At 41.5% G+C, this 23,584-nt stretch overlaps 1 long non-coding RNA gene across 1 annotated transcript in view; it reads left to right on the top strand.

The window, feature by feature from the left end:
- Positions 1 to 21,549, top strand: part of LOC140849977 (uncharacterized) — a 31,432-nt gene extending 9,883 nt beyond the window's left edge. The window contains exons 3-4 of the long non-coding RNA XR_012132509.1: positions 1,770 to 1,892; positions 21,205 to 21,549. This is a non-coding gene — a long non-coding RNA (uncharacterized lncRNA). The remainder of the gene's footprint in view (positions 1 to 1,769; positions 1,893 to 21,204) is intronic.
- The last annotated feature ends 2,035 nt before the right edge of the window (positions 21,550 to 23,584 follow it).

Here is a 23,584-nt window from a genome sequence, read left to right as displayed (position 1 = left end):
GCAATTCTTGGAATTCCCAGCAAAGGCCTCAGGCACCAGAGTTTAAGGGCAAAGTTCACTCCTTAGGAGAACTAAAAAAGCAAAGCAGGGTCTCAGTTCTCAGGGAAAGCATGTTCAGGATATGGGTCTGGAAGCAGTGGAGAGGAAGAACATCTGAAGAACTCAGACTAACCCTGAAACTGAGCGACAGAGAGGAGCCCTGTGGGGGCCCTAAATCTTTCCTGAAACTGCTGGGACACGTTAGCCTACAGATGAGAGGTCAAGGGACTCCAAGTGTGTTGAAAAGGCGCTCTTAATGAGAACAAACCAAGCCTTGGAAACAGATTGGGCTGGCAGGGGGTGCAGGCAGGGTCTGATTTATACTCCTACAGTGGTCAGAAAGGCCTAGTCACAGGGCCTAGTCTCTTCAACTTTTTATTAAGGCATTCTCCCCTAGTTAATCTATAAGTTCTTTGAAGACCACAGCTTTCACTTTTGTATTAAACTATAGCACCCAGGAATGAGTACTCCTCATAAATAGTGCCAATATATGTTTGCTGATTTAGTCTGTTCACTGGTTTAAAGGCACCACAGTACAGCAGAGAAGCACAACCGAGAAGGATTTCATTACAGCAAGTCTTGTCACCTTTCTGCACCTCAATTGCTTCTCTGTAAAAGGGGGCAGTTGGCACCAAACTATTAATTTTCAAGTGTAATATTGAGTCTTAGGGTTTCTATAGGATGCCTCAGGGGGTCAGTAATGCACAGTGGGAGTGGGGTGAGGAGAGGAACATTGGTCCATGCCCACTTTATCAAGAGCAGATATGCTTTTTTTAATTTTGAGTTCACAGAAGGTCATTTATAAGGGTTCTATGGCTAATTTTTTTTTAAACTACCTAACTCTAGTATTTCAAATGTCCCTTGTCCCTTTCATTCTAATATAATATGATTTTGTAATTGCACTGATGTTTATGTGGAATCTTATTAGGTAATAGTCCATCCCAATCTAAGAACAATACTTCCCTTTACCATCACTGGCCTCTGTTGACTTTGGCTCTTTCCACTTTGGCAGCAATGAAATAAAGACAGATGTGTTGTGTGCATCTATGGATAAAGTACAGGTTCCTGTGGCCAGGATTCTCACCTGGACCTGGCTGGCTAGCTCACTACACACGTGTGGGCAATATGTTGTTACTGACTGTATATAAACAGCTCCACCCAGTGCTCTGGGTGACATGGTGGCATGGCTACAAGGCTGCAGGAGAGCAGAGATGACACTACAGTCGTGGCAGCACCAAGGACAGAGACTGAGATGGCTGTGGGGGTAGAGGGGCCCAGAAGCAGAGACTGGCTTGCTGCATCCAGACTTGCTCTAAGTGGATGGGATTCTAGTGATTGACCTGCCACTGTGGGAATAAAGTTGGGTATAACCCTTTCACCGCAAGAACATCCTACTGTCATTTCTTTGGTCACATTGACTCCATAGCGAACTTGTCCAGGACTGAAACCCATGGGCAAGACGGCATCTAACTGTACCACTTTTTTACTCCTCAGCTTGATCTTTTCAAATCTGTCAACAACTCCCTTTCCTCCACTCTTTGAATGAGCCTAATTGATGTCCTAGTTGTTAGGAAAGCCACCTGGGATGCCCTTCCTCCACTCAGCTGGAATACATCCCTGGTTCTTTGGGCTTTTCCCCTCTGTAGCATTCTTACCTTGTACTTCTTACTATTCCTCCCTTGGCATAATGCTTGGCTGTTTTCTCCCCCTCTGCCTTTTTATACCTGAAGGTTCCCAAGAATACTAAGAAATTACTGTGGTTGATGTCTGTAGACAGCTTCAGCAGTGGAAAAGGAAAAGAAATGGAGTAAGATGAAAGGGAGAAAAGAAAGCAACCGTGAAAGAGGAAGGAGGTATGTATGGTCTCTTGATGTATGGTGATATCCACTCTTCCTTGCCCCTTCTCTAAAATACCTTCCAGATTGCTATGTATGGGGCTGTATTTTTTTTTTTCCTGGTATGGGGTTGTTTTGACTAACAATTTAGTGAAAAAACAAAGCAATAAAACTTGCACTTTTTACTCCTCACCAAATAGCGGTCAACTAGTATGGATTTGAGAGACAGTATCATATAGTAGTCCAGATATGGGCTCTGCAGTAAGACTGCCTGGAATCTTGCTAGCTTTGTGACCTTGACCTCTATATGCCTCAGGTTCCTATTTTAAGGTGGGAATAATAGGTGAGATTGGGAATAAAGATGGGAGAGTAGGAAAGGAAGGCAGAAACCTTCTCCCACAAACACATCAAGGAAGCAAGGACAGCAAATACAACTAAACCTGAAAACCTGAAGACTGCAGACAGACTGCCTACAGCTGTGAAAGAAGAGAAGACGACACAGAAAAGGGTAAAGTTGCAGGGCCACAATCAAGCAAACCCCAGTCCTTCCCCGATCCTACCCCACAGGTGGGAGGAAGAGGAATGGAGCAGGGAGGGGATAGGTGCTCAGGAACTCAGCACAACTGGAAGCATAGAGATCCCCTAACAAAAGGAACCCCAGGAAGACAACACCAAGACATATAATAATTAAAATGGCAAAGATCAGGGACATGGAGAGAGTACTGAAAGTAGCCAGAGAGTGAGAGAAAATGTTACTTATAAAAGAAAGCCCATCAGGCTTTCAGCAGACTTCTCAGCAGAAACTTTACAGACCAGAAGGGAGGGGCATGAAATATTTAATGTGCTGAAACAGAAGGACCTTCAACCAAGAATCCTCTGCCCAGCAAGATTATCATTCAAATTTGAAGTGAGATTAAACAATTCCCAGATAAATGAAGGCTCAAGGAATTTATAACTACTAAAGCAGCATTGCAGGATATGTTAAAGGGACTATCATAGGTGTAAATGTTCCTAAGGCTAAATAGTCTTCACCAGTGAAAATAAACCCACAAAAAAAGTAGTAGACCAATTAATTACCAGGAAATTTTTAAATTAAAACAGATGTTCTAAAAGTAACTGCACACAAAATCAGTCAAGGGAGACAGAAAAAGTGCAAATTATGATATCTACTACATAAAGTGTGGAGAAGGAAGTACTTTTAGTTTGTGCTTGAAACAGAGCATTCACCAACTTAATCAAGAAGCTATCCTTGAACCTTATGGTAACCACAAACCTAAAACCTATAATACACACAAAGAAGTTTTTTTTTTTTTGAGAGGGCATCTCTCATATTTATTGATCATATGTTTGTTAACAACAAAATTCAGTATAGGGGGGTCAATGCTCAATGTACAATCATTAATCCATCTCAAGCCTATCTCTCGTCAGTCTCCAATCTTCTGAAGCATAACGAACAAGTTCGTACATGGTGAGGGGCGGAGCCAAGATGGCGGCGTGAGTAGAGCAGTGGAAATCTCTTCCCAAAAACACATAGAGCTATGAAAATATAACAAAGAAAAATCTTCCTAAAATAGAGACCACAGGACACAGGACAACATCCACACCACATCCACACCTGCAAGAACCCAGCAGCTTGCGAAGGGGGTAAGATACATGCCCCGGCCCATCAGGACCTCAGCGCCCCTCCCCCAGGCTCCCGGCGGGTGGAAAGAAACCAGAGCGGTTTTTTTTTTTTTTTTTGCGAGTGCTTTTTGGAAGCCTTAAAGGGACAGGACCCCGTTGCTAGTGAGGCAGGGCGGCGGGACTGGTGAGTGGGTGCCGGGACCGGCACCTGAGGACAAAGAATATCCCGCATTTTTCCCTGCGGGACCAGTGGGCGGGTGCCTGAGACCGGCACCTGAGGACGGAGGAAATCGCGCGTTTTTCCCCTTTTTTTTTCTCTTTATGGCGAGTGCTTTTTGGAAGCCTTAAAGGGACAGGGACCCCGGTGCTAGGGAGGCAGGGTGGCGGGACTGGTGACCGGGTGCCTGGGACCGGCGCCTGAGGACAAAGAATATCACGAGTCTTTCCCTGTGGGACCAGTGGGTGGGTGCTTTTTGGAAGCCTTGAAGGGACAGGGACCCCGGTGCTAGGGAGGCAGGGCAGCAGGACCAGTGAGCGGGTGCCTGGGACCGGCGCCTGAGGACAAAAAAAAATCGCGTGTTTTTTCCATTTTTTTTTTTTTTCTGTTCCCTCTCTCATTGTTGCTGTTGTTGTTTTGGTTTGGAGAGTGCTTTTTGGAAGTCTTAAAGGGGCAGGACAGGTCACTTAGACCAGAGGCATGGAATCTGGGGATCTATGAGCACTCTAACGCCCTGGGCAGCAGGGAGCACAGAGGCCCCTTACGGAGATAAATAGCCTCCCGACCGCTCCCCCTCCAACGGGGCTCCACCACATTGGAGGAGCAGCCCCAGCCAGGCCACGCCCAGAGCAACAGCAGAGATAAACTCCATAGCAAACGGGCAGGTAACAGAACCCATGTTTGCGCACAGCTGACAAGCATGAGCCACTAGAGGTCGCTATTCTCCCAGGAGAGGAAGGCCACAAACCAACAAGAAGGGAACCTCTTCCAGCGGTCACTCGTACCAGCTCTGCAAACTATCTCTATCACCATGAAAAGGCAAAACTACAAGCAGACAAAGATCACAGAGACAACACCTAAGAAAGACAGACCTAACCAGTCTTCCTGAAAAAGAATTCAAAATAAAAATCATGAACATGCTGACAGAGATGCAGAGAAAAATGCAAGAGCAATGGGATGAGATGCAGAGAAAAATGCAAGAGCAATCGGATGAAGTCCGGAGGGAGATCACAGATGTCAGGAAGGAGATCACAGAAGTGAAACAATCCCTGGAAGGATTTATAAGCAGAATGGATAAGATGCAAGAGGCCATTGAAGGAATAGAAGCCAGAGAACAGGAACGTATAGAAGCTGACATAGAGAGAGATAAAAGGATCTCCAAGAATGAAACAACACTAAGAGAACTATGTGACCAAGCCAAAAGGAATAATATTCGTATTATAGGGATACCAGAAGAAGAAGAAAGAGGAAAAGGGATAGAAAGTCTCTTTGAAGAAATAATTGCTGAAAACTTCCCCAAAGTGGGGGAGGAAATAATCGAACAGACCACGGAATTACACAGAACCCCCAACAGAAAGGATCCAAGGAGGACAACACCAAGACACATAGTAATTAAAATGGCAAGGATCAAGGACAAGGAAAGAGTTTTAAAGGCAGCTAGAGAGAAAAAGTTCACCTATAAAGGAAAACCCATCAGGCTAACATCAGACTTCTCGACAGAAACCCTACAGGCCAGAAGAAAATGGCATGATATACTTAATGCAATGAAACAGAAGGGCCTTGAACCAAGGATACAGTATCCAGCACGACTATCATTCAAATATGATGGCGGGATTAAACAATTCCCAGACAAGCAAAAGCTGAGGGAATTTGCTTCCCACAAACCACCTCTACAGGGCATCCTACAGGGACTGCTCTAGATGGGAGCACTCCTAAAAAGAGCACAGAATAAAAGACACAACATATGAAGAATGGAGGAGGAGGAATAAGAAGGGAGAGAAGAAAAGAATCTTCAGACAGTGTGTATAACAGCTCAATAAGTGAGCTAAGTTAGGCAGTAAGATACTAAAGAAGCTAACCTTGAACCTTTGGTAACCACGAATCTAAAGCCTGCAATGGCAATAAGTACATACCTCTCAATAGTCACCCTAAATGTAAATGGACTTAATGCACCAATCAAAAGACACAGAGTAATAGAATGGGTAAAAAAGCAAGACCCATCTACATGCTGCTTACAAGAAACTCACCTTAAACCCAAAGACAAGCATAGACTAAAAGTCAAGGGATGGAAAAACATATTTCAGGCAACCAACAGTGAGAAGAAAGCAGGGGTTGCAGTACTAATATCAGACAAAATAGACTTCAAAACAAAGAAAGTAACAAGAGATAAAGAAGGATACTACATAATGAAAGGGCTCAGTCCAACAAGAGGATATAACCATTCTAAACATATATGCATCCAATACAGGAGCACCAGCATATGTGAAGCAAATACTAACAGAACTAAAGAGGGAAACAGACTGCAATGCATTCATTTTAGGATACTTCAACACACCACTCACCCCAAAGGATAGATCCACCGGGCAGAAAATAAGTAAGGACACACAGGCACTGAACAACACACTAGAACAGACGGACCTAATAGACATCTATAGAACTCTACAGCCAAAAGCAACAGGATATACATTCTTCTCAAGTGCACATGGAACATTCTCCAGAATAGACCACATACTAGCTCACAAAAAGAGCCTCAGTAAACTCCAAAATATTAAAATTCTACCAACCAATTTTTCAGACCACAAAGGTATAAAAGTAGAAATAAATTCTACAAAGAAAACAAAAAGGCTCACAAACACATGGAGGCTTAACAACATGCTACTAAATAATCAATGGATCAATGAACAAATCAAAATAGAGATCAAGGAATATATAGAAACAAATGACAACAACCACACTAAGCCCCAACTTCTGTGGGACGCAGTGAAAGCAGTCTTAAGAGGAACGTATATAGCAATCCAGGCACACTTGAAGAAGGAAGAACAATCCCAAATGAATAGTCTAACATCCCAATTATCAAAACTGGAAAAAGAAGAACAAATGAGGCCTAAAGTCAGCAGAAGGAGGGACATAATAAAGATCAGAGAAGAAATAAACAAAATTGAGAAGAATAAAACAATAGCAAAAATCAATGAAACCAAGAGCCGGTTCTTCGAGAAAATAAACAAAATAGATAAGCCTCTAGCCCAACTTATTAAGAGAAAAAGAGAATCAACACAAATCAACATAATCAGAAATGAGAATGGAAAAATCACGACAGACTCCACAGAAATACAAAGAATTGTTAAAGACTACTATGAAAACCTATATGCCAACAAGCTGGAAAACCTAGAAGAAATGGACAACTTCCTAGAAAAATACAACCTCCCAAGACTGACCAAGGAAGAAACACGGGAGTTAAACAAACCAATTACGAGCAAAGAAATTGAAACGGTAATCAAAAAACTACCCAAGAACAAAACCCCGGGGCCGGACGGATTTACCTCGGAATTTTATCAGACACACAGAGAAGACATAATACACATTCTCCTTAAAGTGTTCCAAAAAATAGAAGAAGAGGGAATACTCCCAAACTCATTCTATGAAGCCAACATCACCCTAATACCAAACCAGGCAAAGACCCCACCAAAAAAGCAAATTACAGACCAATATCCCTGATGAATGTAGATACAAAAATACACAACAAAATATTAGCAAACAGAATTCAACAGTATATCAAAAGGATCATACACCATGACCAAGTGGGATTCATCCCAGGGATGCAAGGATGGTACAACATTCGAAAATCCATCAACATCATCCACCACATCAACAAAAAGAAAGACAAAAACCACATGATCATCTCCATAGATGCTGAAAAAGCATTTGACAAAATTCAACATCCATTCATGATAAAAACTCTCAGCAAAATGGGAATAGAGGGCAACTACCTCAACATAATAAAGGCCATATATGATAAACCCACAGCCAGCATTATACTGAACAGCGAGAAGCTGAAAGCATTTCCTCTGAGATCGGGAACCAGACAGGGATGCCCACTCTCCCCACTGTTATTTAACATAGTACTGGAGGTCCCAGCCACAGCAATCAGACAAAACAAAGAAATACAAGGAATCCAGATTGGTAAAGAAGAAGTTAAACTGTCACTATTTGCAGATGATATGATACTGTACATAAAAAACCCTAACGACTCCACTCCAAAACTACTAGAACTGATATCGGAATACAGCAAAGTTGCAGGATACAAAATTAACACACAGAAATCTGTAGCTTTCCTATACACTAACAACGAATCAATAGAAAGAGAAATCAGGAAAACAATTCCATTCACCATTGCATCAAAAAGAATAAAATACCTAGGAATAAACCTAACCAAAGAAGTGAAAGACTTATACTCTGAAAACTACAAGTCACTCTTAAGAGAAATTAAAGGGGACACTAACAAATGGAAACTCATCCCCTGCTCATGGCTAGGAAGAATTAATATCGTCAAAATGGCCATCCTGCCGAAAGCAATATACAGATTTGATGCAATCCCTATCAAATTACTAGCAACATTCTTCAATGAATTGGAACAAATAAATCAAAAATTCATATGGAAACACCAAAGACCCCGAATAACCAAAGCAATCCTGAAAAAGAAGAATAAAGTAGGGGGGATCTCACTCCCCAACTTCAAGCTCTACTACAAAGCCATAGTAATCAAGACAATTTGGTACTGGCACAAGAACAGAGCCACAGACCAGTGGAACAGATTAGAGACTCCAGAAATTAACCCAAACATATATGGTCAATTAATATTTGATAAAGGAGCCATGGACATACAATGGCAAAATGACAGTCTCTTCAACAGATGGTGCTGGCAAAACTGGACAGCTACATGTAGGAGAATGAAACTGGACCATTGTCTAACCCCATATACAAAGGTAAACTCAAAATGGATCAAAGACCTGAATGTAAGTCATGAAACCATTAACCTCTTGGAAAAAAACATAGGCAAAAACCTCTTAGACATATCTCCCCGAGCAAGGAAAACAACAGCAAAAATGAGCAAATTAGTTGGTAGTTAAAACTAAGAACTTTTTTTTTTTTAGAGGGCATCTCTCATATTTATTGATCAAATGGTTGTTATCAACAATGAAATTCAGTATAGGGGGGTCAATGCTAAATGTACAATCATTAATCCATCTCAAGTCTAATTCTCGTCAGTCTCCAATCTTCTGAAGCATAACGAAGAAGTTATTACATGGTGAACGAATTCTTACATAGTGAATAAATTCTTCCATGGTGAACAGTACAAGAGCAGTCATCACAGAAACTTTCGGTTTGATCACGCATTATGAACTATAAACAATCAGGTCAAATATGAATATTCGTCTGATTTTTATACTTGATTTATATGTGGATCCCACATTTCTTCATTTATTATTATAATTATTTTTATTTTTAATAAACTGCTGAAGTGGTAGGTAGATGCAAGATAAAGGAAGAAAACATAGTTTAGTGTTGTAAGAGAGCAATTGTAGATGATCAGGTGTGTGCCTATGGACTAAGTATTAATCCAAGCTAGACAAGGGCAGCAAAACATTCACGGATGCAGAAGATTTCTCTCAAAACAGGGGGGGTGAGGTTCTGAGCCTCACCTTGGTTGATCCCCAATTTCTCACCTGATGGCCCCCCTGCAACTGTGCCTGTCTTAGGTTGTTCCTCCCTTGAGGAATCTTACCCGTCTCTGGCTAACCAGTCATCTTCCGGGGCCATACAGGGAAATGTAAAGTTGGTAAATGAGAGAGAAGCCATATTGTTTGCAAAGGTTAGCTTTTTACTTCTTTGCAGATTTATGCCCTGTGGCTTCTATGCCCAGCACTTGTCTCGAGGTATCTTTACCACCTGGAGGAATTATGATACTCGGTAAAGTCAATATGAGGCAAGAATTCTATTTAAGGGTTGTAATCAGGAAGGAAGAAGGAAAGCTATAGAGATAGCATATGGAAGAAAACATGGGAGGATTAATTATTTCTTTGACTTATCTTCTTGTAGAGTACCTTAAGCATGTATAGGTTTTAAACTACCAACTAATTTGCACACACATATTAACATAATAGGAATACGGTTATGTAAACAAAGCAAATCTGTAATTACTGTCCATCTCCAGTGAAGCCAAGAAAACCATTTAGGCACCCTAGGCATTTGTGAAAATTTGTCTATGATATGATGGACATTGTCCAACTGTACATGAACAGTCTGAGAGAGATCATACAAATTAAAGCAACCCATTTCTGGGATCTGTTCACATCCCATATGTTCTTTTAACCGTAGATAGTCTATAGTCATGAGATTTTGGAGTGCTACAACTTGCACCCCTCCCAACTCCTGGTTGAGTTCCAACAGCACAGATCCAGTCAAATTCGTTGTCTCACTGTATGCACATGCCAGCCTAGACATCTCCCTCCTCATTCCAATGGCAAGTCCAGGAAACGGTGGGGTGGATGCAGCCACAACCGCAGCATCGCCCAGATCCCTGTGGAGGCCTTTTGATGATCACCCCCCTGGCACAAGTCCTCCAGAGAGTGCTGATGCTGGAAGCTCTTCCTCATATTGTATCTTAGTTAATTTTCTGGGTAGCCAAGCGAGGCCTTGATCTTCTGCATAGAAACAAACAGACCCTTTGCCCACACTTTGACATGCCCTCTATAGCACTGTGCAGAACTCATTGGAGGTCAGCACACAGGAACTGCTTTTTTTTTTTTTTAATTTAGAGAAAGGAATATTATCAGAAAAGAGTACCTCCATAGCTGATCATCTGACACCCTTTAAGTGATCAACATTAAGGATATTTAAAGCATGCGTTGATCTTTGATTTACCAATAGTTTTATCCTATCAAGGAGTAATCCCCCTTTTCTTTCTTTCTTTCTTTCTTTTTTTAATCTTTAATCTACACTTACATGAAGAATACTATGTTTACTATGCTCTCCACTATATCAGGTCCCCCTAACAACCACATTATGGTTACTGTCCATCAGCTTAGCAAAATGTTGTAGAATCACTACTTGTCCTCTCTGTGTTGTACAGCCCACACTCCCCTTTCTCCCTCCCCCCCCATGCATGCTGATCTTAATACCCCCTTCTTCATCCCCCCCCCTTATCCCTCCCTGCCCTCCCATCCTCCCCAGTTCCTTTCCATTTGGTACCTGTTAGTCCATTTTTGGGTTCTGTAATTCTGCTGCTGTTTTGTTCCTTCAGTTTTTCCTTTGTTCCTATACTCCTCAGACGAGTGAAATCATTTGGTATTTCTCTTTCTCCGTTTGGCTTATTTCACTGAGTGTAATACTGTCCAGCTCCATCCATGTTGCTGCAAATGGTTGGACTTTTCCACTTCTTATGGCTGAGTAGTATTCCATTGTGTATATGTACCACATCTTCTTTATCCATTCATCTACCGATGGACATTTAGGTTGCTTCCAATTCTTGGCTATTGTAAATAGTGCTGCGATAAACATAGGAGTGCATCTGTCTTTCTCAAACTTGACTGCTGCGTTCTTAGGGTAAATTCTTAGGAGTGGAATTCCTGGGTCAAATGGTAGGTCTGTTTTGAGCATTTTGATGAACCTCCATACTGCTTTCCACAATGGTTGAACTAATTTACACTCCCACCAGCAGTGTAGGAGGGTTCCCCTTTCTCCACAGCCTCGCCAACATTTGTTGTTGTTTGTCTTTTGGATGGCAGCTATCCTTACTGGTGTGAGGTGATACCTCATTGTAGTTTCAATTTGCATTTCTCTGATAATTAGCGATGTGGAGCAACTTTTCATGTGTCTGTTGGCCATCGGTATTTCTTTTTTAGAGAATTGTCTGTTCAGTTCCTCTGCCCATTTTTTAATTGGGTTATTTGTTTTTTGTTTCTTGAGGTGTGTGAGCTCTTTATATATTCTGGACGTCAAGCCTTTATCGGATCTGTCATTTTCAAATATATTCTCCCATACTGTAGGGTTCCTTTTTGTTCTATTGATGGTGTCTTTCGCTGTACAGAAGCATTTCAGCTTAATGTACTCCCACTTGCTCATTTTTGCTGTTGTTTTCCTTGCTCGGGGAGATATGTTCAAGAAGAGGTCACTCATGTTTATGTCTAAGAGGTTTTTGCCTATGTTTTTTTCCAAGAGGTTAATGGTTTCATGACTTACATTCAGGTCTTTGATCCATTTTGAGTTTACCTTTGTATATGGGGTTAGACAATGGTCCAGTTTCATTCTCCTACATGTAGCTGTCCAGTTTTGCCAGCACCATCTGTTGAAGAGACTGTCATTTTGCCATTGTATGTCCATGGCTCCTTTATCAAATATTAATTGACCATATATGTTTGGGTTAATTTCTGGGGTCTCTAATCTGTTCCACTGGTCTGTGGCTCTGTTCTTGTGCCAGTACCAAATTGTCTTGATTACTATGGCTTTGTAGTAGAGCTTGAAGTTGGGGAGTGAGATCCCCCCTACTTTATTCTTCTTTTTCAGGATTGCTTTGGCTATTCGGGGTCTTTGGTGTTTCCATATGAATTTTTGAATTATTTGTTCCAGTTCATTGAAGAATGTTGCTGGCAATTTGAGAGGGATTGCATCAAATCTGTATATTGCTTTGGGCAGGATGGCCATTTTGACGATATTAATTCTTCCTAGCCATGAGCATGGGATGAGTTTCCATTTATTAGTGTCCCCTTTAATTTCTCTTACGAGTGACTTGTAGTTTTCAGAGTATAAGTCTTTCACTTCTTTGGTTAGGTTTATTCCTAGGTATTTTATTCTTTTTGATGCAATGGTGAATGGAATTGTTTTCCTGATTTCTCTTTCTATTGATTCGTTGTTAGTGTATAGGAAAGCTACAGATTTCTGTGTGTTAATTTTGTATCCTGCAACTTTGCTGTATTCCGATATCAGTTCTAGTAGTTTTGGAGTGGAGTCGTTAGGGTTTTTTATGTACAGTATCATATCATCTGCAAATAGTGACAGTTTAACTTCTTCTTTACCAATCTGGATTCCTTGTATTTCTTTGTTTTGTCTGATTGCTGTGGCTGGGACCTCCAGTACTATGTTAAATAACAGTGGGGAGAGTGGGCATCCCTGTCTGGTTCCCGATCTCAGAGGAAATGCTTTCAGCTTCTCGCTGTTCAGTATAATGCTGGCTGTGGGTTTATCATATATGGCCTTTATTATGTTGAGGTAGTTGCCCTCTATTCCCATTTTGCTGAGAGTTTTTATCATGAATGGATGTTGAATTTTGTCAAATGCTTTTTCAGCATCTATGGAGATGATCATGTGGTTTTTGTCTTTCTTTTTGTTGATGTGGTGGATGATGTTGATGGATTTTCGAATGTTGTACCATCCTTGCATCCCTGGGATGAATCCCACTTGGTCATGGTGTATGATCCTTTTGATATACTGTTGAATTCTGTTTGCTAATATTTTGTTGTGTATTTTTGTATCTACATTCATCAGGGATATTGGTCTGTAATTTGCTTTTTTGGTGGGGTCTTTGCCTGGTTTGGTATTAGGGTGATGTTGGCTTCATAGAATGAGTTTGGGAGTATTCCCTCTTCTTCTATTTTTGGAACACTTTAAGGAGAATGTGTATTATGTCTTCTCTGTGTGTCTGATAAAATTCCGAGGTAAATCCGTCCGGCCCCGTGGTTTTGTTCTTGGGTAGTTTTTTGATTACCGTTTCAATTTCTTTGCTCGTAATTGGTTTGTTTAACTCCCGTGTTTCTTCCTTGGTCAGTCTTGGGAGGTTGTATTTTTCTAGGAAGTTGTCCATTTCTTCTAGGTTTTCCAGCTTGTTGGCATATAGGTTTTCATAGTAGTCTTTAACAATTCTTTGTATTTCTGTGGAGTCTGTCGTGATTTTTCCATTCTCATTTCTGATTATGTTGATTTGTGTTGATTCTCTTTTTCTCTTAATAAGTTGGGCTAGAGGCTTATCTATTTTGTTTATTTTCTCGAAGAACCGGCTCTTGGTTTCATTGATTTTTGCTATTGTTTTATTCTTCTCAATTTTGTTTATTTCTTCTCTGATCTTTATTATGTCCCTCCTTCTGCTGACTTTAGGCCTCATTTGTTCTTCTTTTTCCAGTTTTGATAATTGGGATGTTAGACTATTCATTTGGGATTGTTCTTCCTTCTTCAAGTGTGCCTGGATTGCTATATACGTTCCTCTTAAGACTGCTTTCACTGCGTCCCACAGAAGTTGGGGCTTAGTGTGGTTGTTGTCATTTGTTTCTATATATTCCTTGATCTCTATTTTGATTTGTTCATTGATCCATTGATTATTTAGTAGCATGTTGTTAAGCCTCCATGTGTTTGTGAGCCTTTTTGTTTTCTTTGTAGAATTTATTTCTACTTTTATACCTTTGTGGTCTGAAAAATTGGTTGGTAGAATTTTAATATTTTGGAGTTTACTGAGGCTCTTTTTGTGAGCTAGTATGTGGTCTATTCTGGAGAATGTTCCATGTGCACTTGAGAAGAATGTATATCCTGTTGCTTTTGGCTGTAGAGTTCTATAGATGTCTATTAGGTCCGTCTGTTCTAGTGTGTTGTTCAGTGCCTGTGTGTCCTTACTTATTTTCTGCCCGGTGGATCTATCCTTTGGGGTGAGTGGTGTGTTGAAGTATCCTAAAATGAATGCATTGCAGTCTGTTTCCCTCTTTAGTTCTGTTAGTATTTGCTTCACATATGCTGGTGCTCCTGTATTGGATGCATATATGTTTAGAATGGTTATATCCTCTTGTTGGACTGAGCCCTTTCATTATGTAGTATCCTTCTTTATCTCTTGTTACTTTCTTTGTTTTGAAGTCTATTTTGTCTGATATTAGTACTGCAACCCCTGCTTTCTTCTCACTGTTGGTTGCCTGAAATATGTTTTTCCATCCCTTGACTTTTAGTCTATGCTTGTCTTTGGGTTTAAGGTGAGTTTCTTGTAAGCAGCATGTAGATGGGTCTTGCTTTTTTACCCATTCTATTACTCTGTGTCTTTTGATTGGTGCATTAAGTCCATTTACATTTAGGGTGACTATTGAGAGGTATGTACTTATTGCCATTGCAGGCTTTAGATTCGTGGTTACCAAAGGTTCAAGGTTAGCTTCTTTAGTATCTTACTGCCTAACTTAGCTCACTTATTGAGCTGTTATACACACTGTCTGAAGATTCTTTTCTTCTCTCCCTTCTTATTCCTCCTCCTCCATTCTTCATATGTTGTGTCTTTTATTCTGTGCTCTTTTTAGGAGTGCTCCCATCTAGAGCAGTCCCTGTAGGATGCCCTGTAGAGGTGGTTTGTGGGAAGCAAATTCCCTCAGCTTTTGCTTGTCTGGGAATTGTTTAATCCCGCCATCATATTTGAATGATAGTCGTGCTGGATACTGTATCCTTGGTTCAAGGCCCTTCTGTTTCATTGCATTAAGTATATCATGCCATTTTCTTCTGGCCTGTAGGGTTTCTGTCGAGAAGTCTGATGTTAGCCTGATGGGTTTTCCTTTATAGGTGAACTTTTTCTCTCTAGCTGCCTTTAAAACTCTTTCCTTGTCCTTGATCCTTGCCATTTTAATTACTATGTGTCTTGGTGTTGTCCTCCTTGGATCCTTTCTGTTGGGGGTTCTGTGTAATTCCGTGGTCTGTTCGATTATTTCCTCCCCCACTTTGGGGAAGTTTTCAGCAATTATTTCTTCAAAGAGACTTTCTATCCCTTTTCCTCTTTCTTCTTCTTCTGGTATCCCTATAATACGAATATTATTCCTTTTGGCTTGGTCACATAGTTCTCTTAGTGTTGTTTCATTCTTGGAGATCCTTTTATCTCTCTCTATGTCAGCTTCTATACGTTCCTGTTCTCTGGCTTCTATTCCTTCAATGGCCTCTTGCATCTTATCCATTCTGCTTATAAATCCTTCCAGGGATTGTTTCACTTCTGTGATCTCCTTCCTGACATCTGTGATCTCCCTCCGGACTTCATCCGATTGCTCTTGCATTTTTCTCTGCATCTCATCCCATTGCTCTTGCATTTTTCTCTGCATCTCTGTCAGCATGTTCATGATTTTTATTTTGAATTCTTTTTCAGGAAGACTGGTTAGGTCTGTCTTTCTTAGGTGTTGTCTCTGTGATCTTTGTCTGCTTGTAGTTTTGCCTTTTCATGGTGATAGAGATAGTTTGCAGAGCTGGTACGAGTGACCGCTGGAAGAGGTTCCCTTCTTGTTGGTTTGTGGCCTTCCTCTCCTGGGAGAATAGCGACCTCTAGTGGCTCATGCTTGTCAGCTGTGCGCAAACATGGGTTCTGTTACCTGCCCGTTTGCTATGGAGTTTATCTCTGCTGTTGCTCTGGGCGTGGCCTGGCTGGGGCTGCTCCTCCAATGTGGTGGAGCCCCGTTGGAGGGGGAGCGGTCGGGAGGCTATTTATCTCCGTAAGGGGCCTCTGTGCTCCCTGCTGCCCAGGGCGTTAGAGTGCTCATAGATCCCCAGATTCCATGCCTCTGGTCTAAGTGACCTGTCCTGCCCCTTTAAGACTTCCAGAAAGCACTCTCCAAACCAAAACAACAACAGCAACAATGAGAGAGGGAACAGAAAAAAAAAAAAATGGAAAAAACACACGATTTTTTTTTGTCCTCAGGCGCCGGTCCCAGGCACCCGCTCACTGGTCCTGCTGCCCTGCCTCCCTAGCACCGGGGTCCCTGTCCCTTTAAGGCTTCCAAAAAGCACTTGCCAAAAAAAAGAACCGCTCCGGTTTCTTTCCACCCGCCGGGAGCCGGGGGGAGGGGCGCTTGGGTCCCGGCAGGCCGGGGCTTGTATCTTAACCCTTTCGCAAGGTACTGGGTTCTTGCAGGTGTGGATGTGGTCTGGATGTTGTCCTGTGTCCTCTGGTGTCTATTTTAGGAAGAGTTTTTTTTGTTATATTTTCATAGATCTATGTGTTTTTGGGAGGAGATTTCCACTGCTCTACTCACGCTGCCATCCTGGCTCTGCCCCACAAAAAAGTTTTTTAATCCAATCATAACACTATAGAAGAACATCAAGTAACAAGAGTATAAGAAAGGAGCAGAGAGGAGCTATAAAAACAACCAGAAAAAAATAAAATAAAATGACAATAAGTAAATACCTATCAATAATTACCTTAAATACAAATGGACTGAATGCACCAATCAAATGACACAGAGTCGCAGAATGGATAAAGAAACAAGACCCATCTATATGCTGTCTGCAAGAGATTTGTTTCAGACCTAAACACATACACAGACTGAAAGGGGTAGGAAAAATATTTCATGCAAATAACAGGGAGAAAAAATCAGGAGTAGCAGTACTTATATCAGACAAAATTTATTTCAAAACAAAGAAAGTAAAAAGAGACAAGGACACTGCATAATGATAAATGGAACAACCCAACCAGAATATAACAATTATAAACATCTATGCACCAACAAAGGAGCACCTAAATATGTAAAACAAATACAGAGTGAAAGGGGGAAATAAGTTGCAACACATTCATTTTAGGAGACTTTAACACATCGCTTATATCAATAGACCAACCAGACAGAAAATAAATAAGCAAACAGAGGCACTGAACAATATATTGGATCAGATGGACTTACCAGATATCTACATAACACTCCACTCAAAAGCAGCAGGATACACATCACACATTTTCTCAAGTGTACATGGAATGTTTTCCAGAATAGATCACATTCTTGGCCACAAAAAGAGCCTCAATAAATTCAAAAAGATTTGAAATTATATCAAGCAGCTTCTCAGACCACAGTGGTATGAAACCAGAAACAAATTACACAAGGAAAACAAAAAAGCATACAAACACATGGAGGCAGAACAACATGCTTCTAAATAGTCAATGGATCAATGAACAAATTAAAACAAATCAAGCAATACATGGAGACAAATGAAAACAAAAATTCAGCAGCCCAAAACTTGTGGGATGCCACAAAAGTAGTACTAAGAGGGAGGTATGTAGCAATACAGGCCTACCTCAAGAAACAAAAACAATCCCAAATAAACTGTCTGAACTCAAGAAACTAGAAAAGAACAAATAAAACTCAAAGTTAGTAGAAGGAGGAACATAATAAAGATCAAAACAGTACTAAATAAAATAGAGAAAGAATAAAACAATAGAAGGAAAATCAATGGAACCAGGATCTGGTTCTTTGAGAAAATAAACTCATAGCCAGACTTACAAGAAAAAAAGAGAGAACACAAGTCAGGACTGAAAAAGAAATAGTCACAATGGATATCACAGAAATACAAAGAGATATTGGAGAATAGTATGAAAACTTATATGCCCATAAATTGGATAACTTCCTTCTGGAGGTTCTTCAAAAAATTAAAAATAGAAATACCATTTCACCCAGTAATTCCACTGCTAGGAATTTACCCAAGGAAAACAAAATCCCAGACTCAAAAAGATATATTCATCCCTGTGTTTAGTACCACATTATTTACAATGGCCAAGGTAGGGAAGCAACCTAAGTGTCCATCAATAGATGAAGGGATAAAGAAGAGGTGGTACATATACACAATGGAATATTATTCAGCCATAAAAAGAAATCCTGCCACTGCAACAGCATGGATGGACCTGGATGGTATTATGCTCAGTGAAATAAGCCAGGCAGAGAAGGAAAAATATTATAAGATTTCACTTATTTATAAAACAAATTTATAAATTTCACTTATTTATAAAATTTATAAAACAAAGCAAAACAGTATGAATGAAACAACAGTAGACTCATAGTGACTAGTGGTTACCATGGTGTAGATAAAGTGAAGGTTCCTGTGGCCAGAATTCTCTCCGGGTCCTGATTGGCTAGCTCACTACACATATGTGGGCAATACACTGTTATTGACTCTATATAAAGAGCCCTGCCCAGTGCTGTGGGTGACATGGTAGCACTGCCGCAAGGCTGCAAGAGGGCAGAGATGGGACTGGAGTTGTGGCAGTGCCGAGGACAGAGACTGAGATGGCTGCAGGGGTGGAGAGGCCCAAAGGCAGAGACCAGCTTGCTGCATGCACACTCACTCCGAGTAGATGGGATTCTAGTAATTGACCTGCCACCATGGAAATAAAGTTGGGTATAACCCTTTCACCCCAAGAACATTTTACTGTCATTTCTTTGGTTACATTGAATCCATAGTGAACTTGCCCAGGGATGAAACCCATTGGACACATGTGGGAGGAGCTGGGGTGGCAGAGGAGGGTGAAGAAGATGAAAGGACACAAAAATTCTCAGTCATAAGTTGGTCATAAGATGGTAGTATAGCTTGGAGAATATAGTCAATAATTCTGTAATATTTACTATTACAGGTAATCTGTAATAAATCTCACTAGTGGGGTTGAGGATTAAGTAAAAGTAATATGGATAACTCTTGAACCACTGTGTTGTATATATGAAACCGATATGATTGTACATCAATGATACATCAATATTAATTAATTTTTTTAAAGGGAAGGTAATAGTAATGATAGAACTCATCTTTACGGTTGCTGTGATGGTGAAATGAGGTAATGCAAGTAAAGTGTTCTAAATAAGGCCTGGCACAAAGTAAGACCCTATAAATGTTGGCTGTTATTATAAAAAAATGTTTTGCTTTAAGGCTTTTCCTCCATCCCTGTGTGCTACATCATGTTCCTTTGCAAATGAATTGGCCCAGTCTCCTGTGGCCTTACCATGCCTACCACAGCCTAATAAATGTTACTGGTAAACGATAGCAAACATTGCTTCTCTCTGTGGAGTGCCTATTAAATGTTCTTGCTTTTGTGCTAGTAAACTGCCAGTTCCACTTAGGCAAAGAAAGAAAAAAACCACGTTGTTGTCTATGCACAACAGGCATGTTTAGAAGGCTCAGCCTGGGACAACATAAAAATTTTATTACTACATTGCAAGAATATAATAAAATGACACAAATGAGCTGCAGCTGATGCTTTTATAGAACTTGGCTTATCTCCTGTGATTCTTATTCAGCTGTATGCATTAATGTCACCTGGGAAACTTTTAAAAAACACATACATGGACCCCACCCCCACAAGGAATCTGAGTCACTAGGCCTAGGTGATGTTCTGAGATATTTATTTAGGAAAAGTTTACCCCAGTGTTCTGATGCAAATCTATTATTCCAAGTAGTCCTGGTCCCTTTCAGCCCATTCAACAAAAACTAATCTAGAATTGAAAACATCATCCACAATTTTGATGGCACTCTCTGTATAATTATGTGTACATGAAAGTTCTTAGCAAATTTCCCAGGCATAGAAGAAAATGCCTGTATATCATATCCACAACATAACCATGGAATTATGTTCCATTAGGATTGAGCTATTAGCAACTTTTCTATTGGGTTTTTCTGCCATTTTAATGAGAACAACACAAACAGTAGCACCTTTGAGGATAATTTTGTGATTCACTTCCTTTACCTGATGCTGACTCTACATTGGGATGTTGAAAACATGTTGGCACTGCTGTTACAATTTTTAGTTTTCTCTTGGATACTTTTCCCTCTTTCTTATTTTAGGATATTTATCTACTTTATATATAAGGCACCTCAGTCACTCAGAACTTTTTATTTAGAGTGCCTTGCCAATGGGTTTCAGCCCCAGGCAAGTTCACAATGGACTCAATGTGACCAAAGAAATGACAGTAGCACGTTCTTGGAGCAAAAGGGTTTATTACCAGACTTGTTCTCCCAGCAATAGATTTAGCACTAGGGTCTTTGCCTCCACCCAGAGCACTGGGCCGAGCTCTCTATGTAGGCCAATAATAGCTTATTGACTAAGGGTGTGGAAGTAGTAGCCTAGCAACAGGCCAGTTACATCATCAAGTGGTTTAAGTTCACTCAGGATCCTGGCCATGGGAACCCCAACTTCCCCACACTCCACCCATCCAAGATTCTCTCCTTACAAGTCTATGTGCAGAGACTCAATCTTCTGCAATGGTCCCTGTGCAAGAAAACTGGACCACTCTAACCAGATTCCACAACAGCAACAGAGGATAACAACACCTTAGAGATAATAACAAAAATTAAAATACAACAAGATTTTGATACAAGTAACAAAAATTATAATAATCCTCAAGCCAGAGGAGATTCCCAATCCACAAAGACCTTAGGGGCCATAAGACACATGTTTTAATGACACTGACATAGGCACATCTTGTCCATCAGGTAGGATGCATGCAAGAGAGTGGTCCTGTGATAGGACTGTAGCAGAAAGGGGGCCCCTTCCAGGTCTAGTACACCATACTTTTACTCCTTTTCCCATGGGGGTTACTGAAGGGTCTATATATAATGCTACCTGAGGTACAAGCACTGGCCATAATAATAAAACAAAACTCCCCGGTAGATGATCCTACCTTCTGGGGGTGACTCTGCTGTTATTCCAGGAATACACAGAAGGCCAGCTTCCAGGCCTTGTCCCCAAGGTGCCAGGAGAGCCAGTCATCATTGGTCCATGTGTCAAAAGGTCCAAGGCCATGTCCAGTCAATGGAGTCTCCAGAGTTTAGCCCAGTTGGTGCTGGCAGCAAGATATTATTCTGGTGGCTGATCCTCAGCTTCAGTGATTCTTCCTTGGTTTGAAATTTGCAGTTGCATAGAGGAGGCAGTAATGTGTGTTAACATGTCTATGGTTTCTCATTCAGATGCTGAAGCACTGTCCATAAGCAGATGACCATCCACGCAGACTTTTGGTGTCTGACTTTAGTCCAGATTTTAACAAACCATTGTACCTCTCTATCATGCCTGCCATGGTAGGATTCTATGTCACGTGAAACTTCCATTTTTATTCCCAACTGTTGCACCCATTCTTGCAGTGCATGTCCAGTGAAATGGGTGCCCTGATCACTCTCAATTGCCTGTGGTTGGCCATAAGCGGCAAAGAGATGCTCCAGGCCTCTTTTGGTCACCTGCTGGTCTGCATAACATGTAGGAAAAGCAACCAGAATTCCAGTATCTGTGTCCACACAAGTCATGGCATATCGATATCCTTCTGACACACGTAGTGGCCCAATGTAGTCTATTTGCCACCTGACGAGGGTTTTCGGCCCCTTAGCTATTGTCCCATGTTGCTGTGGAACTCGGTGTAACTCCCTTTTCGAGCATACAACACACTCCTGCCGGGCTCTATTAACTTCTTCAAAAGTCAAAGGCAAGCCCCACTGGTGGGCTACAGCCCACATTGTCTTTTGCCCCCCGTGCAACCAATGCTGATGTAACCATTGGACCACATCAGAGGCAGGCTTTTCTTCTAACCAACATATCTGGGCCAACTTATCTGCTTTATCATATCCTGGGGCTGCCAGTGGCAAATGACCTGTCACATGGTATACTGTAATTATTTTAGTCTGACCACAGGCCCATAAGTCTTGCCACAATTCTTGCCCCCAAAGGGGTTGGTGACCAACCAGCCAGTTGGCATGGTACCATGTTGGTAGCCACAGGGTCAAGCTCTAATAGACAGTCCAGCTGTCAGTGCAGACAACTATAGGGGAGGGCTCCTGGCTGATCACAAGCCACACTGCCCACAACTCTGCCCATTAGTTGCTTTTCCCCTCACCATCTTCCATCCATATTGTCTCAGTCTTAGGATGGAAACCTATGGCCCTCCATTTTGGGGGCTGCCCATGGCTTGAGCCATCTGTGTACCATGCATCCTCGGATATAGGGGCTCTTCCCTCCCAATAAAGAATTTCTGCTACTAATGGTTCTAAAGTAAATTTTTCCTGCTTTTCACTAGTATATATCACTGGCCCCAACAAGCGTTGGAGTTATTCACTCAAGGGGCTACTAGAGAGACACTACATTGTAGGCAAGCACTGCACTTGGCCAGTGTAGGCATTTGTGCCACACCACTCCTTGGCTTTTGGGTCCAGTCTCGTACTCACACCAAGATGGGATAGGTGGTTATTACCGTTACTGGGGACATTCCACTGATGGGCTCTGTAGCCAGCAAGCCTGATATGCAGCCAGTTTTTCTATCAAAGCGTATCATACCTCTGCCCCTTTCCAGAGTTGTGACCACAATACAGTAAGTTGGCAAGTTCATTCAAGCCGCTGCCAGAGACTCCAGCCATAACGGTCTTCAGTCATATGAACATCCAGCTCACAGGGCCTTGATGGGTCTATCACACTCAAGGCCTGCATGGTCTTGACTGCCCGTTTTGCTGTAGTAAAGGCAGATGCACATGTCTCATCCCATTCCCACCTGACGCCCTTTTGTACCAACTGGTATAAGGGCTTCAGGATTTGCACTAAGTGCATGATAAACACTCTCCAGTAGCCTAAAAGACCCAGAAACTCCTATAACAATGCTATAGTTGTAGGGGTAGGAAAGGCCTGGACTTTATCTATGACTGCTTCTGGTATAACTTTAGTTTTACCCGGCCAGATGACTCCCAAGAATTTGACTGACTAACCAGGTCCCTGAACCTTGGTGCTGTTCACAGCCCATCCTTTCTCCTGTAGATGTTGCAGCAGTCTAGGTGCTGCACCTTCTAGATCTGAAAAAGAATCAGACGTGAACACGACATCATCAATATAATGGTACAGCTGCACCATTGGCGGTTTCTCCTATGTAGCCAAGTCCTGGGCTACAAGTCCATGACAGATGGTGGGGCTGGGGGGGTATCCCTGTGGAAGGAAGGTGAAAGTCCATTGCCATCCTTCCCATGTGAAGGCAAACTGTTCCTGACTTTCCTGCCCAGTGTCAATGGAAAGAAGGCATTAGCAAGATCTACCACATAATGGCATATGAGTTCATGGCTGAGAGTACCCATCAGGTCTGCAGTAGAGGGGACAGCAGCATGCATACGGGGTATGACTTTATTCAGGTCTCTGTAATCCACAGTCATATGCCAGGAGCCATCTGGCTTTTTTTACCAGCCACACTGGGGAATTAAAAGGACTATGGGTGGGCTTTATAATACCCACCTTCTCCAGTTCCTGAAGGGTTTCTCCAATTTCTTTATGCCCTCAAGGCCATTTGTATTGTTTGGTATTAGTCACCCACTGAGGCACAGGCAA

The sequence above is a fragment of the Manis javanica genome, chromosome 6 (assembly GCF_040802235.1).
Source record: "Manis javanica isolate MJ-LG chromosome 6, MJ_LKY, whole genome shotgun sequence".
Lineage (NCBI taxonomy): Eukaryota > Metazoa > Chordata > Mammalia > Pholidota > Manidae > Manis > Manis javanica.
Note: the sequence above shows the minus strand (reverse complement) of the source record. Positions and strands in the feature narration are given on the sequence as shown.